Source organism: Neofelis nebulosa, chromosome 11, assembly GCF_028018385.1.
Source record: "Neofelis nebulosa isolate mNeoNeb1 chromosome 11, mNeoNeb1.pri, whole genome shotgun sequence".
Taxonomy (NCBI): Eukaryota; Metazoa; Chordata; class Mammalia; order Carnivora; family Felidae; genus Neofelis; species Neofelis nebulosa.
The window spans coordinates 59,017,070-59,037,034 of record NC_080792.1 but is presented as its reverse complement, the minus strand read 5'-3'; the positions used below and the strand labels follow the sequence as shown (position 1 = coordinate 59,037,034).

At 44.8% G+C, this 19,965-nt stretch overlaps 1 long non-coding RNA gene across 1 annotated transcript; it reads left to right on the top strand.

Annotated features, from left to right (window-relative positions):
• Positions 1–107: 107 nt before the first annotated feature.
• On the top strand, positions 108–19,728 carry LOC131490381 (uncharacterized). The gene is made up of 5 exons (XR_009251069.1): positions 108–274; positions 2,941–3,101; positions 9,585–10,516; positions 12,906–13,032; positions 19,653–19,728. It is a non-coding gene; the product is annotated as an uncharacterized LOC131490381 (long non-coding RNA).
• Positions 19,729–19,965: the final 237 nt, after the last annotated feature.

Here is a 19,965-nt window from a genome sequence, read left to right as displayed (position 1 = left end):
CGGCGCCCTGCGCCCAGCCACCGCGTGCGCATGTCCCTCCTCCCGCCAGCCGGCGGCGGGGGTGGGGGCTGGAGGGCAGGGGGGCGGGGCCTGAGCTCCGCGGGCTCGCGCGCCCGACGCGGCCCCCAGCGTTCTTCGCCCTGGGACCCTCCTTGCTTTTTGAGGCTCTGAGGACAGTGCCGAGAGCTGGGGAGGGAAGGAAGTAGCAAGGGTGAAGTGGGGTGGCAGAGAGGCGGACACTGGCCACTTGCGGGAGACTGGATGTCCGGGAGACGTGAGTGGCCCCCTGGGTGGTGTGTGCAGTGGGGTCCCAGCCCCCCCTCTGTTGTTGACCAACGGCCCCCACGGGCCCCTCCATCCAACCCTTGCCTCCTAGGTTCTCCTAGTTCCGTCCCCGCTGTCTTCTCACATCTGTGCGCGTAGTCCCCACACTCCTCTAAGGACTGCTGGTACCCTATGCAGCTATCGCGTCAAAGCGGGCACCGTGCTCTACAGTTGGCACCCCCTGTGGCCTCCGGAGCTCGGAGAAGGAGGAGCTGCCGTAGAAATAGGAGAAGCAGCTCGCCAAGCTTGGGGTCAGAAAGGGAACTCACATTTATAGTTCCGGCCGCGAGCCAGGCGCTGTTAGACACTCCATAGGCATTGTTTTATTTAATCCTCACAACAAGCCCGAATTGGAATTACTGTCTTCTTTAAGGATGAGGTCACGGGAGCAGGGAGGTGAAGTCGGTGCTTTAGCCAGTCCTTGGCCGGGTCGGGATTCACACAAAGTCTGTAGAATTCTCAGTCCTACCACGGGTTGAGTACCGGTTCTGTCCCTTGGGAGTCTAACGTGGGCCACCCACTTTTTCGAGCCTCAGTCCCCTTGCCTGTATAATTAGAAAATACCGCTACATGAGCGTGGTGAGGATTAAATCAGCAGATGTGAGAAACGCTGTGCAAACTGTAAAGTGCTTTTCAAATATCCTTGAGTCCAGTTTTTGTCCCAGGCGTTGGGTGTTGAGTGCTACTCAAAGGAGTAAGGCCCAGCCCCTTGTCTAGACTTGGCTTTGCCAGGAGGCAAAGGAATAGTCAAGAATTACAAGTTGCTGCGGAGAGCATTTGCCCCCCACCCCTTCCCCAACCCTGCCTGGGAAGATTGGAGTTTTCCCACAAGGATGGGCTGTCGTTGGGTGGGTGCCGGGGATTTGCAGAGCAGGGGCTGTAGGTGAGATATCACTGGAAGGCTGGTGGGACCATATACCCTGTGGATAATCCCCTAAAGGCTGGGGCAGCCTTTGGAGGATGGTGAATATGGCTGATCTTATTTGCCTGGAAAGATCCCAGCGGTGGCAGCAGGGAGGAGACGGAGATCCGTGAGCAGTGAGCGGGAACAGCCAGTGGCTGTGGCAACAAACACAGTAGTGGTAGGGGTAGAGAAACGGGGATAGACTTGGGAGGATACAAGGAAAATTAGGCTCCAAAGTCTATGATCTTAACCACAAATTACCCTACTTAGCCGCCTCCTTCAAAAAAGGCAGGAGAAAGTGCTTTTTTAAAAAATCACTGTAAGTCAGGAGAGTCATACGCCCAGAAGACAGCCTGTCGGCAGTGATGCTGGGCCACGTTCTGTGGCCGAGCTCTGAGGGCACCGAAATGCTGACCTCTCTGCTGCTCTTCATGTTTTTTGAGCCATTTACCTGGCAAGTCCTCTGAATGTGTGACAGCACACACAGAGTATAATCTGTACTGAATCTCCTTTGACGCAATGTCTGCTAAAACCACAGCCGTATTTCACGGAGCATTTGAAGAAAAAAAGAGACTGCAGAAAGCAGCGGGAGGTGCCCAGGCCCGGCACCCAGGGATAGCCAGCTCTCCCCTAGAGGGCGCTCCAACTCTCCTCTTCGGGTGACTGGCCGTTAATCAGGAACTGGCTGTCAGTCCGGGAGCACAACCTACTGTGTAATTCAGGGGCCAGGACCTTCGCTTAGAACTTCCTCCAGAGACCCAGAAGTCTCCAATACCCTACATTTCCGAAGAATTGTGCCCAGGACCCCTAGCCCAAGCTCCTCATACCGTATGTAATCACGCAAAAGGCCACCGTAAAATGTTCCAGTAAATTAGTGTTCCAAAAGTTTTAGCCAGATGACCGTACTATTTGTACCAGCTTCCCTTTTCCTCAGATGAGAAGTCAAGCAAAATTCATACCCTGAATTATTAGCCTGGCAATTGTTTCTGCTGGCCCTTTGCAAGAAGGCATTCAATAATGCTTTCCTTTGCCAATATTCAGTACGTTACAGGTATAAAAAAGATATCCTCTTGCATGAATAGATGTTTTTAAAGTCGTGTGATTTAAAAAGAAAATTTTTGTGTTCCATCAAGCAAGTCTAAAGGTGTTAGGGGGTTACTATTTAAAGAAGCCATAAGGTGCTGTATTCTGGAAACCAACAACAAAATCCCACGTGGGGATGTCTGTTTGGATCTGTCAGCTCTCAGACCCAGTCCTCACCCTTCCCTGCCTGCTCTGTACAGGGGAGGGAACAACTGATGAGGTTGGTTTTCCAGGTTCCTGGGGTTGCCGACTGGGCACGGCCCGCAGAGACTGGAGTGTAGCAGCAAGGGAGAAACCAGGGTTATCACCTTCTCTCTCTGCCTCCAGTGGCTTCTTCAGAGTGGCCTGGTCTCCTTTGTGCACTGGCTGACTGGGTTTCTCTCAGCTTTCACTGGATGCCCCATGGCTTCTGGTAACTTCGCCACCGCCTGTTGCCTCTCAGTCAAGGGTGCTGGTGGTTTCCTGTGGTTGCAGATCTCTGGGTTCCTTCACTGTTCCCGGTTGGGCTCTTGACTCCTCCCCCTTTCTGTAATCAGTTCCCTGCATTATAAACCCTGTGTTATAAATACTTGCACTCTCTAGATACTTGCACTCTCTACCAAGGTTCTGATTTTCTCATTCTTTTGCAGAGGCCTACTGCATGCAGCATCGTTGGTGTGGTACGTAATTTGGTATGACTGTATCCATTGTCAAGGAGCAGTGTGGGATAGTGACAAGAGCTGAGGCTTCCACACCAGGGAAATCTGGGTCCAGATGCTGCCTAAGGCATTAGCACTCTCTGTGCCCTTGGGTAAGGAAGGTATTATTATCACTCTCATCATCACCATTATCATTTAATACCAGTGGAATAATCAATACTCTTTAAAATGTGAGCAAACCAAACTTGGAGCAAAACTTAGAAAATCTAGTATCGCCACAGTTATATAAAGAGATACGAATATTTTTAAACCTTGTTTGACTCATAGTGGGAATAAAATGACGTGGGACTACGCTTCCTTTACTGCTCTGGATGCACAGGCAGAATTATATGCAGAATTTCTGTACCCTCAAAACCTTGTCCAAACCTAGGGACATCCTTTTCCAGTGTTTTCCCTTATTTTAATACAAAAGTGCATTTAGAATATGAAATCATTCTTTGCTTAAATCATCAGAAACAATCCTCTTTGAAAACAGTGGAAAAGCCGACTCTTGATTTCAGCTCAGGTCAAGATCTCGCACTTTTTGAGTTCGAGCCCTATGTCAGCCTCTGACAGCACAGACACAGCTTGGGATTCTCTCTCCCTCTCTCTCTCTCTCTCTCTCTCTCTCTCTCTCTCTCTGTCCCTCTCTCACTCATGTGTGAGCTCTCTGTCTCTCTCTCTCTCTCTCAAAATAAATAAATAGACATTTTTAAAAATGCAGATTCTATGGCTATGGCCACATGCTCCGGAGATGTGATTTCAAAGGTGTGGAGTGGAGCCCTGGAATCTGTATGTTTAACAAATACATTTGATGCAGGTAACTGTCTGACCACATCCTAGAAACCCTGTGTTGGTATTTCTAGCACAGCTCTGGGTGTCATATGCTCATCATTTGCATTTCCTCCTGTTCCTTTTTGAAACTCCTTCCAATGCTGAGTGTGAAGTTCCAGATGACAGACGTGGAAAGACCAAGATAGAGATGTACTCTAAATCTGAACTGGAGACAACGTCCCACCAAAGTGCTGTCCAGGGGCCAGTCTTGTGGGGAAGGAGGCAAATCTCCCTCTCCTCTGAGAGCTAGAGGAAGGACACACATGAGGGTAGAAGGGAGGGCCTTTTGCCCCTGACCAGTGGTTCTCAATCAGTGTAGGAGCACCTTTAGGGGCATTCTGGCATACTTTTTCTTATCTTGACAGTTGGGTTGCGGGGCACTTGTGGAATTTAGGGGAGGGGTCAGGGATGCTGAATGTCACAGTATGCCCTTGAGAAGAATTGTTCCACATACTGTCCAACTTCCAAAAGCCCTTCTGAAACATTCACATCGGTTAAAAAAACAAAAATCAAACCTGTCACTATCTGAGCCTAGAATGTGACTGTCCTAGTCCATTTGGGCAGCTATCACAGAATACCATTGATTGGGTGGCTTGTAAACAACAGAAATTTATTTCTCACAGTCCTGGAGGCTGGAAGACTGAGCTCAGGGTGCCTGTGTGGCCAAGTTCGGGTGCAAGCTCTCCCTGACTGCAGATGGCCATCTTCTTGTGTCCTCACATGGGGTCACGTGTCTGGTGTTCTCACAAGGCCAACCCGTCTGGGGTCTCTTTTATAATAGTACTAATTCCATTCATGAAGCCTCTACCGAACTGAGCTAATCACTCCTGAATGTCCCACCTCCTGAGACCTTCATATGAATTTGGGGCTGAGAGAGACACAAACATTGGACGATAGCACAGTTTTACACATAAATGCAATGCTTCCACATATAAAGCAGAATTTTTAGCGTTCCCATATGTACTGGATTTTTTTTTTAATTTTTAAATGTTTATTATTTATTTTTGAGAGAGAGACAGAGCACAAGCAGGGGAGGGTTAGAGAAAGAGAGGGAGACACAGAATCAAAAGCAGGCTCCAGGCTCCAAGCTCTCAGCACAGAGCCCAACGCAAGGCTCAAACTCACAAACCGGGAGATCGTGACCTGAGCCAAAGTCGGACGCCCAACCAACTGAGCCACCCAGGCACCCCTATGCTGGATTTTTAAAAAAGGAATGAAGCTACAATAGAAGTCATGACTGACTTAACTTTTAGATTTACAATGACTTCTTCGTCTTCAGTCATTCTGTCATTGATGGCAGCACCACTCAAGGTACATGAGTCATCACCATAACCCACCTGTATTTGTGTTTTAGCAAATTGCTTCTACGTGTAGAATCTAACTACCTCATTATATGTATTTTCTAGTATTTGTACCTAAGCCTTATATATATGTTGAAATACATATTATTTTGTGGAGCCTGCTTGGAGTTCTGTCTCCCTCTCTCTGCCTCTCTCTCTCTCTCAAAAACAAATAAACATTTAAAATTAAAATATGTTTAGTGGAGTGATACGCATATAATGATTCTCATGGTGGGGGGGGTTGTGCACTGACAGAGTTGAGATCCACTGTTCCTATACGGAAACAGGTAAGATGTGTTGGGGGGGTGCCCCCTAGTGGTCGGTGTTGTGACGGCATCCCTCCCCCAGCAAGGAGAAAATGAGAGTCTGGAAACGTTGGTAATTCTAAGACTTCCTTTCATTAAATGAGGCAGTGTTCCCTTATAAAAGCTTTTGACATGTTTGTTAAACTTACAATTAGAAATTTGTGCTTCCTTCTTCTGGCAACATAACTGCTAAAATATTTTTTAAAATTGTTTTAATGTTTATTTATTTTTGAGAGAGAGAGAGAGAGAGAGAGAGAGAGAGAGATGCTAGTGGGGGTGGGGCAGAGAGAGACAGAGACACAGAATCTGAAGCAGGCTCCAGGCTCTGAGCTGTCAACACAGAGCCTGACGCAGGACTCGAACTCACAAGCAGTGAGATCATGACCTGAGCCCAAGTCGGATGCTCAACCGACTGAGCCACCCAGGCGCCCCCCAAAATATTTTTAATTATTGTTTAAAATTATTTTGAGATTCTAAGCTTCACACACATGGAAAATACACTGTTAAATAAGGGAAACTAATCAAAATTCTCTACCTCTCCTCATTAGCAGCATGTATACTCTGAAAAACTCAGGGAAATTAATATGTTATGTTTGTCTCCCTTGATTTAGAACATTCCAGATTTCACTATGTAGCTTCTGAAATGTACAGCATGTGTGTGTTTGCTTTTGTAGTAATTCACTATTATTTACATCTCTACTTACACAGTTACTACCTTTCAAAACAGAAATGGGGATGTGAAATAGAAGATGCCAGAAACCACTTTATCTCACTGATTGGCTTTCCCAACCACAGTGCTCTTCTTTCCATATAAAATAAGAGTTGTTTACATGGAAAGCAAAAATAGCACAATGGATTTATAGAGGGCTCCATAGCACATCGTACTTAGAAGTTTCCTGATTAATTCAGGAAATACAACACTATGAAAGTTCACACGTATGAATACATTTTGATTACTATTTCTATGTAAACTTACTGTCAAGAGAATTTCACCCATGAGGCGATATAACAATGTAAGCTCTGTACCTGATCACAATGATTTGTTCTTTTACCTTGGACAAAATAGTTCAGTCTTCCTGGACCTTTGAGGCCTTATCTGTAAAATTAGAGAGTTGAACTTAAATAAGCTTTAATGAATGTCCCAGCTTCATGAATCTGGAGGTTGAGGTGAATTTGCCCATGCTATTTTAATTATCAACATGGGATTATCTATAGCAAATTGTAGGCCACCTCTGTTCATTCTCAAACAAAATGTACCACCCAATATAAACCAATTTTAATAGGAGAACAGTATAATGAAAAAGGTTCATATGATGGAATAAAAATGACAAATGTTAGTCATGCATATTCTTGATTACCCTATCGGGGCAGACTATTGAGAGTTAATCATGTTTTTTAAGTGGCCTTCGGTATTGCTTAGAGTAAGTCCGTTTCACACTTGCCTCTTTAAATACTGCTCACGGGATCTGAGAATTTGAAAAGCAGGTAAGAGGCATTGGAGAGCATCGCCATCCTGTCCTTTTGTTAGTCCCTAGTTAGGAACCCCCAGGACAGGGACCACTGGTTGTTATTCTGAAGCAGTCCTCCAGTCCGTAATTAGGAAGATCGTAATCAGACCATAGAATATTTGAGAATGAAGGGGCACCGTTAATAATTACATGAGACAACAAGCATGCACTGGACCTGAACAGGCAGCTCAGGCCATAAGGTCACTCTATGACTAATGCACATTCCTCAAGGTAAGAATGTCTCCTGATTGGAGCAGACTGACTCATTCATGTCCACCTACGCTAAGAAGACATGAACTCTTTGTTTTCTTTAACTCTTTTAAATATAATCGGCTAGAAGACTGTTGAAGAATCTCCATAGCCTGCTCATACACTCAGTCATTTATACACACATCCATTCAAAGATTATTCATTGAACACCTTCAAAAATGCCAGGCTATATGTAGGTATTGGGAATAGCAGTGATGAAAAGAATGGCATCTGCCATGATGGGGCTCATAATCTCATATGGAGATTATTAGAAGAGAAAAGCTGTCCCTGACATCTGGACCTGGCTTCCACTATCACCCAGGCCTCCCTGTTCCCTGGGATCTGGCCCAGATCTCAAAACCAGGCCATGGTATTCTCCCATTAAACATAAACAGTGTCACAGAGGCTCAGCATCAGACAAGGCCACTCTGGGATCGTATGGGTCAAGACCAAAACAAGAGCACTCCCCCAGTAGTCCCGTGTGAACAAAGACAAAACACGACCACTTTCTAAACCACTCAAATGCTCAAATATCCCTCTCTGATCCCTAATTTGAATGACTGCTGCTTCTTACCAATTGTACCTTCAGCCTTGCTCCATCGTCCCTCCTTCTATAAGATTTATTAAGATACCCATTCAGAAATAGCCCACTTCCTGACATCATCCAATCAACAGCAAAGTCCCACTTCACTACACCCTCCCCCAAATCACCCGAGACCAAATCTGGGTTTTCTTTCACACTCTCCTACTGAAGGCTCCTGGGTTGTCCTTTCTCCCTCACTGCCATGAGCAATGAACCGGACTTACTCAGACACAAGGTGTTGCCCCTGGTGAACGGATAATTATGATGGCCAGCATAAGGCAAAGAAGCTGAAATGGTATATAGTATTCACTCTGTGTTTCACAAATCTATGACTATGTGAAACATAACCTTCGTGCTTTAATGTGTCTTGTTTGTCCTTGAAAAGGACTATATAAATATTGAAAAATCATTATCTATTTAAAGACAAGTCTCTGAGCACCTCAACCTCCTTAACAGCTGCCCAGATCAAAACCTACGGTGGAGATGATGCTGAATAGACAGTCTTTAACTCCAAAAATTGCTTTTGTTCTTTTTTTTTTTTAGTGTGTATTTATTTTGAGAGAGACAGAGTGCAAGCAGAGGAGGGGCAGAGAGAGAGGGAGACACAGAGTCCGAAGTAGGATTCAGGCTTTGAGCTGTCAGCACAGAGCCTGATGCGGGGCTCGAACTCACATGCCATGATATCATGACCTGGGCTGAAGCTGGATGCTTAACCAAGTGAACCACCCAGGGAACCCCCCACCTTTTTTTTTGAAAGAGAGAGAGGACGCAAGTGAGCAAGGGGCAGAGACAGAGAGAGAGAAAGAAGCAGGGCTTACCAGAAACGGGGCTCGAGCTCATCTGATGTGGGACTCAAATTCACAAACTGTGAGATCATGACCTGAGCCAAAGTCAGATGCTTAACAACTGAGCCACCCAGGCACCCAAATTACTTTTGTTCTACAGTGACATGAGTATCTTAATTTTTCCACCAACATAATGTCATTTCATAATCTACGATGCAGCATTCAGTGATTTCATGAACCCATTCTTTTCTGCCATGCAGCTTAATTTGTTTACTTATTTCTGTTTTCTCTGTAGGGTGCTTCTCAAGTATAATCAAGGAGTTTGGAAATTTACCAAGTAATGAAAAATGAAATAATCATAGAAGCATAGAATGAGGAGATAAGTAAAATAAAAATTCATTGCCTAGTCAGTATTTCAAAGGAATGAAACACAGTATTTGAAGGTTTTCATTGTCTTCGTCTTGAAAAAGATAAGCGAGATAGAATGGAATGGGCTATCTTTAAAAGTACAACGGCAAGTTCTCTGGGAGAGCGTTGCCTATGCTGAAGGCCGTGTATCCAAAAATGCCACAGAACAGATTCTGATCTGGGCAAATGGTTCTCTTTCAGCTCTATAGATGTATTCTTGGCTGTCGTCCACGGAGTGTAACCTTCTCAAGTACAGAGCCATAGGGCAATACAGAAATCCGCACACAGTGGGCAGGTAGTGTATCTCTGCCTATTACCTAACTAATAGAACTCACCACTGGAGCAAGTAGGTGTCAAGAAGGAAGACAGCTAAGAACTTACAGAACTGGAGAAGTGCAGGAGCTCCCATCATTACTACGGCTTTCCTTCTGGTCTTTATTCCTCAAGAAGACAAAAATAGCATCTTTGTTGTTGTCTGGTATCTTGAATATTCCACATGCTGAGAAACATTCTGCACGGATCATGATTTTATTTAATCATAAAAGTTGCCTTTCTTTTTCTTTCCTTGCTCCCGCTCTTCAAAGGCTCTACAGATGCATCATCAAGGTCAAGGGTGTTGCTACTTGTAACTTAGAACAACATAGCATTGTCGTCTGTTTAAATCCCTCTTCAGGGATGATACCCTCCCATCTATTCATTCTGCAAGATTCTAGAATCTTAGACAACATTCTATCAAGTAGAACCTTCTGGATTTCATTTTGGCCTTATTCACTGAAAATTATGGAGCCCAAAGCTTTCGTTTATACTGCTTCTATATATATCTCCAGGGCAAGAAAATGGATGAGAAGAATGGTTATCTTACAGCTTTTCAAACAGAAACTCATTACAATCTCAGTTAATGAAGCATGGAGAAATCAAAATCAAAGCATCAGCATTTACTACCTCCTAGATGCCTGGAACTTTTCAAAGTGAATTACAGAGCAGATTCACACCCTTTAAAGAATTTGTAAATTCAGAAACGGCTGGGAGCAGGTGAGTATTTCTGCAAAATTTGAGAGGTGTGGATCTATGACCAAGGAAGCAAAGATTGTGGCATCCCCAGAAGCTTTCCTTTTGAATCAGGAGCTGCTTTGACCAGGACTTGCGTGGTATAGTGTTCGCAGAAGCACGGATGGCCAAGGACCTCTATCCTATTATTTACTCTTATTACTTCCTGGTGTTGGCACTTCCGCAGAAAATGTTGACGCGTGACATCAAAGGCGAAGAGGAGATCCGCAATCCCTAGTTCCTTCGCTGCTCCTCCTAAGCTGAGGGAAGCGAGCGTGGGGAAAACGTGCAAATATCAAGGAGCAAAATCAAAACAGCCAAGTTCATTTGGGGCGGCGTACGTGATTCAAAGCGCGGTGAACATCCGCGGCGAGGTCTTGCCGCATTACTTCTATGAGAAGGCACGATGCAGTAGCTGGGAGCTGGGGCTCTGGTGCTAGACCCCAGCGTGGCCAACTTGTATCCTTGGGTAAGTTACCCGTTCTCTCCATGCCCCTGTTTTCTTATAAAATGGTGGTAATAATGGTGCCTAACTCATAGGGCTGTTGGGAGGATTACAACCAGTAACAAAACAAGTAGTACGGCGAGTATTAAATACTGTTAATACATACAGACAGAATCATATTATTCAGCACCCCCGCAAGACCTGAATCAAGATTAGCTATTGCTACGGGGGGATGAAGGTTTGAAGCAATGTATCATGAATTCAAGATACCAGCACCTCTGAGTGCATGCCCTCCAACCAGCTTTGTGTTGGTAATTTAGCTTCCTGTATAAATCCGCTAAGAGTGTGCTTGAAAAATACGAACAGGTATTCCAGTTTGCAAATTAAAAAAAAAAATATATATATATATATATTTTTTTTTATATGTATATATATATATATATATATATATATATATATATATATATACAAGAAAGAAAACATGCAGAGGGAAGTAATTACGTCTGGCAAGGCTTGATGGTGGAGGTAGAAAATGAGGCTTCTCGCATGGATCAATGGGCCCTAGGTATGCGTGTTCTCTCGGTTTTACAGATGGAGAAACCGAGCAGCAAGGGAAAGGGGTACTTCAGCAAATGCCACCACACTGTTTAGGGGCGGAGGCAGGCTTTGCACTCAGAAGTGCTCTGTCAGTGCACAGCCACGGCCACGCCTTGAGCTCCCTCGGGGCATAAACAGCTGCCTTCCCTGCAGGTGGGGTGACCCGGGCGTGTCAGGCACCCATCGGAACTGCTGTGGACCTTTCCCAGGGGTGACAGGGAGCTGACTTCGCAAGATGCACAGAGGACAGATCTGCTAGAGAGACAACTGGAAGGGAAGAACTAAGGGTCGTCAGGCCGATGATACGATATCGCGTCTGCTTTCTGGGTTTAGAAAGCCAGGAGCATTTCTGGAATTTCCATTCATGAGTGAGATGATGGTGGAGGGAGAGTTTTATATGCAGCAGGAATCAGAGGCCTTTGGGAGCGCGTGGAGTGCATACAGGAGAGATGAGTTCTGCTCAAATGAATTCTGTAGAAGTTAGAAATTGAAAAGGTGGGGAAACAGCCTATCCCTGTATGGTGATCTAAGGAAGGGCTGACCTTAAGAACCTGAAAAAAATTGGCTCTTTTTCTTCTTTTATGTTGATTTACTTTCGAGACACACACACACAGAGAGAGAGAGAGAGAGAGAGGGAGCGGGGAAGGAGCAGAGAGAGAGGGAGACACAGAATCCGAAGCAGGCTGCAGGCTCCAGACTCTGAGCTATCAGCAAAGAGCCCAACGCGGGGCTTGAACCCAGGAACCGCAAGATCATGACCTGAGCCGAGGTCAGACACTTAACTGACTGAGCCAACGAGGCGCCCCCACCCCCAAATTGGCTGTCTTTAGGTCCCTTCAGAAACTTAAATGTGGCCCCGTGAGAATGTCATTTGAGAGGAGCAAAGGAAGAAGCAATTAGATTCTTTGAGACTTGGGCAAACAGAGCCCATTAAGGCACGAGGGAAATGACTTGTGATTTTCCAGTGTCCATTTGACAACACCGCTGGGTTTGGAGTTGTTGCCCGTCGTGCTACACGGTGGAAGAAACAACGGACAAGCGTCAGCCCACCAAGAATGCTCTTGGGTTGCATGTGCTTGCTATAGGATGAATAAGAAGCATGCATTTGGTCCATGCCTTCAAAAGCTGTAAATATCTCAGTCTCAAACGTTTATTTGAGCACAGAGACAATGTGGTCAGATCCAATCCTGACTTAACGAAATGCCTTGCAAGAGCCCTTAATACTAGTAATAGCATCCGAGATGTGAAAATCACATCTTCAGGGTGCATGAGGTTTTCGATGATTTTCCATGCGTGTGTGGAATTGACTTAGCTTCTTGGGTCACAGATTTGGATGTTTTTAGCTCCTTGTCTCCCATAGCATTTTTCCCACATTAATGACTAGGGAGACAGTTGCCACAATCCCATCCCCCTGTTTGTCTGCTTTGGAGGACATTGATTTTCACTGGAAAATAAAATGAATGAAAAAGAATGGCCAGGAGCGTGTCCCTGAAACTCTGCTTGGAAGGCACCTTCAGAAGACAGAGGAGCGAGCAGATGCTTGCAAGAAGAGAAGCCCCTCGTCCGTGCCGCTTTCCTGATCCTTTAAATTGGTTCTGGGCTCCAGAATGTTTGTCTTCTTCTCTTTCTGCTTCCCCAAAGCGGAAGCCAATCAATTCAGAGTATGTCCTCCTTGAACAAGTTCAATATGCCAGGCACAGCCGCCACCCATCTCCTTCATGGTGCCGCTAGTTCAGCCCTGACCTCCACCCTGCACACTGTCCAAGCTGTCTGAGGTCCTCTAGGTCATGACGATCCTCATTTCCTGTCATTGCAGGCTCGGCCGGCTTCAGGACACAGCACAGGAGCGGAATGCTGAACCAGGGCTTGTGGCATATGAATTGCAACATTTCCATATTTTTCCTGCACAAACAGCTGGGACCAGATTGTATACACATTTCAGGGTAAGTCTGAGAGATGCCCTGCTAATCACTAAGAAATTTCTTGAATAAAGGAGGAATGAATCTATTCATTCATTCATTCATTCATTCATTCATCCAATACTTTTGCTGTACTAAAGTATAAGTACTCCTCTCCAAACATGTAAACGTGAATGTTTCCTTTTTTGATTTTGGAAAAGTAAGGACGGAGAATATCCCACATCGATTGCTACTAGATACGCTGCAAATCTCCCATGGGGGGGAACATGGAAAAGAAAATCGTAAAAATATTTGCTCCTGATTCACAATATTAATAAAAGCTTTGTTGCTATTTAGACAGGCTGGGAATGGAATGAAATATAAAAATCTTGATAAGAGTGAATTTGGTTGGGAACTAAATAGAAGACTTTATCTATCTATCTATCTATCTATCTATCTATCTATCTATTTATTCATTTATTCAGTAGGCTAAACACCCAATGCTGGGCTTGAACTTACTACCCTCAGATTAAGAGTCACATGTACCAGTGACTGAGCCAGCCAGGCGCCCCGAAGGCTAATTCAAATTGTAGAGAACTTACAGTTATTTTTACTGAAAGAATCAGGACACCCAACCTTGCTCTGCCCCTGGTAAGCAAAGAATGACCTGCAAATGTCCCGCTTTGGGACCAGATTGACCTCGGCTGAGATCTCAGCAGACCACAGGGGATCTTGCTAGCTGAGCGAATCCGGGCAAATTGTGACTGAACTTCTATGTAGCTTCCATTGTCCGCCAACAGCAGGACAATCATAGCGATAAAATACTCCCCCAAGGGCTGTTGGGAGGGTTAAATGAGATATTGTATGCCAAACCTTTTGTACATTCCAAACACACAGACAAGTTCCAATTAATTAGCTGTGTGACCTTCTGGGAAGTCACTTAACCTCACCGGTTTCAATTCTCTCCAATTCTAAATTCTCTTTCCAAACAGCCTCCTTGGATTGTAGAGAATTGTAATTAGCATATCCGGCACCCGCCTAATTTGTGCCAGCTCCCGCTATCACTGCAATTATACTGTTTATATGTAAATGGCACCTCAAGTCCCTGAATGGTGCCAGTGCACTTAGCTAAGAAAACAGTGTCTAATCTTATTGACACGCCTCCTTTCCTTAGCAAATCTTTGTTCGCTGGGAACTCAAAGGTACACTTCTGAGCAGCCCCAAGGAACTGACAAGGTTGAAAAAACTGCAGTATGAATTCTCAAGATTTTTTCTTTGGTTGAGTGATGGGAACAGAAATGACCCTACACATGCATAGTACCCACCTTCCTTTAAAGGTGTTATCTCGACGCTAATTCTGTTTGGATGGACTGTTGCAGTTAGCTCTGACAGCCACTTGAAGCATTTTTTTTTTAATTTTTAAATTTTTTTAAAATTTTTTTGAAGCATTTTTAAACTGAGAGGAAATTTTAACTGCCCGAAATCACATCAAGATGTGTGTTTATGTGTGTGTGGGGTGGGGCGGGGGGGGGGGGTGGTAGGATGGAGAACACGAGCATGCACCCAACAGAAATCTGTATAGTCGGAAGGTTTGACTGAATGAGTCTTAGAATCTGCTGGTTGACTCCATTTCCCACCCAAACATCTGAGTCAGCCCTAGTTAAGGCTCATTCATTTAGCACATAAATTTTGCCAAACACAGAGAACACAAAAATGACTAATCATTGCTTTGGGCCTCAAAGAGTCTCATTAAGGAGCCAATATACAAGCAAGGATGATGTATTAGGATGTTAGGGAAGATGGGTGCTGCCATGGGGCGCAAAGGAAAGAATAAACAACTTCCCACTGATGAAGGTGGGAGGGGGCTGGTGAGGAATAGTCTAGAGAGGAGGCGACCATTTTTGCCTTTTCCAACTTTGTGTTCCCCCAATTATTAAGGTTTCTTCTCTGCTCCTCATTCTAAAGAAAGATGCTAGCTCTTGCCATCTGTCAAGTCTAAGGCCTCCTGTTTGGGGACATGACATTGTCCCCAAACTAAATGTGTCAGTGGGAGAGCCGCATGGCTAATAACTGCAAGCAAAGCAGAGTTTTGCTGACTTGTTTGGGCATGTTCCCTGGAAGGGGAGACTCAGCAGGGCCTATTTGTCAACCTCCTCCTGAGTGGGGAAGCCAGGGCTCACCAGCAGCTTGGGGTTCCTATGGGTCATATTCCCGAAGCCCCCCCCCCACCCAGTTTATGGTATAAACAGTGGGTGGACTTTTCACGGGGTCCACCCAGTAAAATTTCAAAGCCCTTGTCTTTAGGATAATTTATTCATTGGAATGAGGCCACTGTGTGCCAAGAAGAATATGGAAAGGTGGTTTCTGCTTAGAGTCTCTCCACTCCCATACAACCCAACCCAGAGGTGGTTCTTGAAAGTATCCAACAACCATCTTTACGAGCTTCAGAGTCCCCGGGGCAGTCGTTCTTCAATTTCCCATGTGTCAGCATCACCTGGCCCCCACCCCCAAGAGTTTCCTATTCAGTAAGTCTGGGTTGAACTTGAGAACTTGAATTTCTAGCAAGTTCCCAGGTGAGACCACATTTTGACCACCACTGCCTCAGAACAATGATTGATTGCTTCCTGCTAAAGTAAGCTTTTCAGACAATTTAAGTATAGGATTTAGTGCAATCTTGCATGGTTAGATGATTAGACCAGATGTAATAAGAAAAGGGTGTTTGTTGAGGCGCCTGGGTGGCTCAGTCAGTTGAGCATTTGACTTCGGCTCAGGTCATGATCTCACAGTTCGTGGGTCTGAGCCCCGCATCAGGCTCTGTGCTGACAGCTCAGAGCCTGGAGCCTGCTTTGGATTCTGTGTCCCCCTCTCTCTCTGCCTTTCCCCTGCTTACGTTCTGTCTCACTCCCAAAAACAAATAAACATTTTAAAAGATTCAAAAAAAAAAGAAAAAGATGTTTGATTAAAGATCACCTTTGTCTTGGGGCATCTGGGTGGCCCAGTCAGTTAAGCAACCGTCTTTGGTTCTGGTCACGAGCTCGTGGTTCGTGAGTTCAAGCCCGGAATCAGGCTCTGCTCTGACAGTGTAGAGCCTGCTTGGGCTTCTCTGTCTGCCTCTCCCCTCCTCCCTCTCTCTCTCTCTCTCAAAACAAATAACTAAACTTAAAAAAAAGAAAAAAGAACACCTTTGTCTCACTTGGCTGAGTGGGTGGGTGACAGGTTTCCCAGAAGCATTCTTCATTAAAGTTTATCATGAAATTGTTTTATTTTTTTGAATGTTTATTTATTTATTTTGAGAGAAAGAGTGCACAAGCAGGGAAGGGACAGAGAGAGAGGGAGAGAGAGAATCCCAAGTAGGCTCCATGCTGTCGGCACAGAGCCGATGTAGGGCTTGATCCCCTGGACCATGAGATCATGACCTTAGCCTAAATCAAGGGTCGGATGCTTAACCAGCTAAACCACCCAGGGGCCCTTAATTTTGTTTTTTAATCAAGAATGCTAATTTCTTTCCAGAAGAAGATTGGGAATTATATCATACAGACTTAGATTCCCAGACTGGGTTAAGCCCATATATTCTTTTACACCAGGAACACAAGGCAAAACCTCCTTACATAAATAGAAGGTAGCTTTACTGAGGATTCAATCTCCTCCCTCAGGTCTCTAAGAAAGGAAATGGCATCACACCACATTGCACTAGAAAATCAGAGTTCCTGCCATCTACACAGCAGTAGAGTTCCTTGTCTGCCCTTCTCTCTGCAAGCCATCTGTCTTGGCTCACTTGTAGTTTTCTCTGCGTCTGGCTTCAGTCTGTCATAGCTTGAACTACGACCACATATGGCATTGCAGCTCTGTTCCCATAGCTAACTGACTCCTTTTGCTCCTCCTTGTGTTCCAGAACTCCCCTGAGAGAAAGAACTGACTAGCCCAGCCTGAGCCAGGGATCTCACCAGACCCAGCGGGGGTTGGGGAAATGCTGCCAGCTCCAGGGCCAGTGGCCCAGCGTCCTCGACGGGAAGGGGAGTCTGGGTAGGGAGGCAGCGATGGGTGCGTGCAAGTGAACCATTATACATCCTACCTCGAAGCTTTGCATACATGGCACTCCACGTATAAAGCAGCCGGCCAGACACTCAGTAAAGAGTAGTTTCTTTTCTACCTCATTGTTCTTCTGGAAAATTCATCAGGAGTTCAGGGAACGAGGTAGAAGATTCTGGTTAGCTGTACCACGTCTAGCAGGAAAGCATAGGGGGGATGGTCTTCTGAACCCTTGGTCCCACCACCCCCCACCCCCTTACTGGCTGCACAACTAGTGTCATCTCAGGGCTCGGTCATGTTCTCAGTCCCGGGGCTCCACAGGAGAGGCAAAATCTTCAGGTCTGCCAGCTCAGGACACCAGGGAATAGTCACACACCTCTCTTTCTTCACACTTCAGGAAAGTGTGACCACTTGTCAGAGGCTTTCTTTTCGCAGCAAAGGTGACAGAAAAATTATGGGCATTGTTAAAAAACAAAATTCAACTGAGTAAATGTGAGGATATAGTTTGCTTTATTCGATGATTCACGAATCGGCAGCATCCCATCTTCGCAAGTAGGAAGGAGCGCTGAGGAGTTAAACAAAATGGAACCTTTTAGAGGCAGGAGGGGGCAGGGACAAGCAAGTCATAAGCAAAGGAAAGGATTGTTTCAGGCCAGGTCTCCTTCCTTTAAGGTCTATCGGGCAGATGACCTCACTAGTACTGGTCAGGTAATTCCAGGCTTATTGGTTTAAATTCCACTCCTGGGAGAGGCTGAAAATGCAATTGGGATAGGTGTTATGTCTGGCTTCACTGGCATGGGGCTCAGCACAAGTGACTCCATTTTGGACCTCTTGTTTCTTTTCTTAACAATGTGTGAGATTGTACCTTAATCTGAAGTGTCTAAACCATATGCTTAACCATTATCCAAAGGTTTGAATAAATATGTGGATTTAATAGCATATATTATTTTTTGCTAATTTATGGGGGGGGGAACCCTTTCATAATCCCAACAGAGACCATGGCTCTTAATATTAGCATTAAGGGTTTATAAAAAATGTAACATTTAATTCAAGTCGCTGTTTGGGCATGTTCAATTCAAGGAGATTTCTTACCTTTTCTCTAGTCCCCTCTGCTCCTTCTTTCTTTTGTTATTTATTTATTTATTTATTTATTTATTTATTATTTGAGAGAGAGAAAGAGTGAGAGAGCACAAGTGGGGGGAGAGGGGAGAGAGAGAGAGAGAGAGAGAGAGAGAGAGAGAGAAAGAGAGAGAGAATCCCAAGTAGGCTTCATGCTCAATGAGGAACCTGACACGGGGCTCCATCCCATGACCCTGGGATCATGACTTGAGCTGAAGTCAAGAGTCGGACAATCAACTGAGTCACCCAGGCTCCCCTTTTGTTTTATTTTAAATTTAAATTTTACCAGTATTTCTAGGATTCCTGTCGGTAGAAGCCGTGTTTTTACTGGTAGAGTTTTGACCCGTCATGACCTTAACACCAAAAGGCAAGATGGCAATCCAGTGCCACAGTAAAAGGTCCCTCGGGACATTCTTGTCCCACTGTGGTGCTTGCAGCCCTCACTGCCGTAAGACAGCGGCCAGGGGCACGGACAGCACCCTGGGAGCTCCTGTGTTCACAGTGCACCTCTGGTCTGTTCACCAAGGCAGGGGGCAGGCTCTGTGGGAAGAGTCACCAGGTCTATTTTAATTTCAAAGTAGTTGCATTTCTTTCTGTATTGCAGTAAACTGTCTATCAGTTTAGCAAGGATCATTTCCTGAAGGTACAAAAAATTCTTTTTTCTCAGATTTTGTCACTTCCGAGCAAACTACTCTTCCTTGCCACATGTCAAATCGACCATTGACTAACTAGGCACCATAAGAATATATTGACATTATTTCCTTTGGGAAGTCTGTCGTTTTTAATCATTTTCATGTTGGTGGGAAAGAAAATATTGAAAGCATATTTCATTGTATTTACCCTTTATTAGAGGATTTCCCATATTCACAACCAGTAATTCCTCAAAGAACTTAGACACAGAAACCACCAAATGAAAAGTTCAAAATAAAAAGTAGCCCTTTCTTCTTCAGGTTGGCTATAATTTTTCAGATTGCTCAGCCAAATTATGTAAAATCATATTTTATCCAGTAGTTATAATGAACCTCTGTGCTCCCGCAGCAACCTCTCCATTTATCTTCTCATATATTTTAGGAAGAAAAACTTTTATCCAGCATTCTTCCCTTCCGTGTTTTGTTTGGTTTTCCTGCTTTGAACTGGATCTGAAAACGTCTTCTTAATTTGAAATTAATCTTTTCTTTGGAACTACACAGCCGAGGTTCTCAAAGCTTAATGTGCATCAGAATCACCCAGAGGGCTTGGGGGCGCCTGGGTGGCTCAGTCAGTAGAGTATCCGACTTGGACTCAGGTCACGATCCTGCAGTCTGTGAGTTCGAGCCCTGTGTCAGGCTCTGTGCTGACAGCTCAGAGCCTGGAGCCTGCTTCAGATTCTGTGTCTCCTTCTCTCTCTGCCCCTCCCCCACTCATGTTCTGTCTCTCTCTATCAAAAAATGAATAAACATAAAAAAAATTTTTTTTAAATAATAAAAATTAGGGAAGTCAATATTATATTCAAAATCTTTGTCACTTTTTTTCTACAGTTCAACAAGAGTGTTTGTAGACTATTGAAAGGTGGATTTATATATAAGACTTATTTCCCATTGAAGACATCAGATTCAAACGGACAGCGCAGAGCCCGACACGGAGCTCGAACTCACAGACCGCAAGATCATGACCTGAGCCGGAGTCGGACGCCCAACCTACTGAGCCACTCAGGCTCCCCGACCTCCCTACCTTTTAAAGATGAAACAGAGGTTTAATTACCCCTAAACCTTTCTACGAGCCCCCTCATCCCTATGCAATTTACTTTTCATGTCTTGCTATATCCCACTTATTTATTTTTATTTATTTATT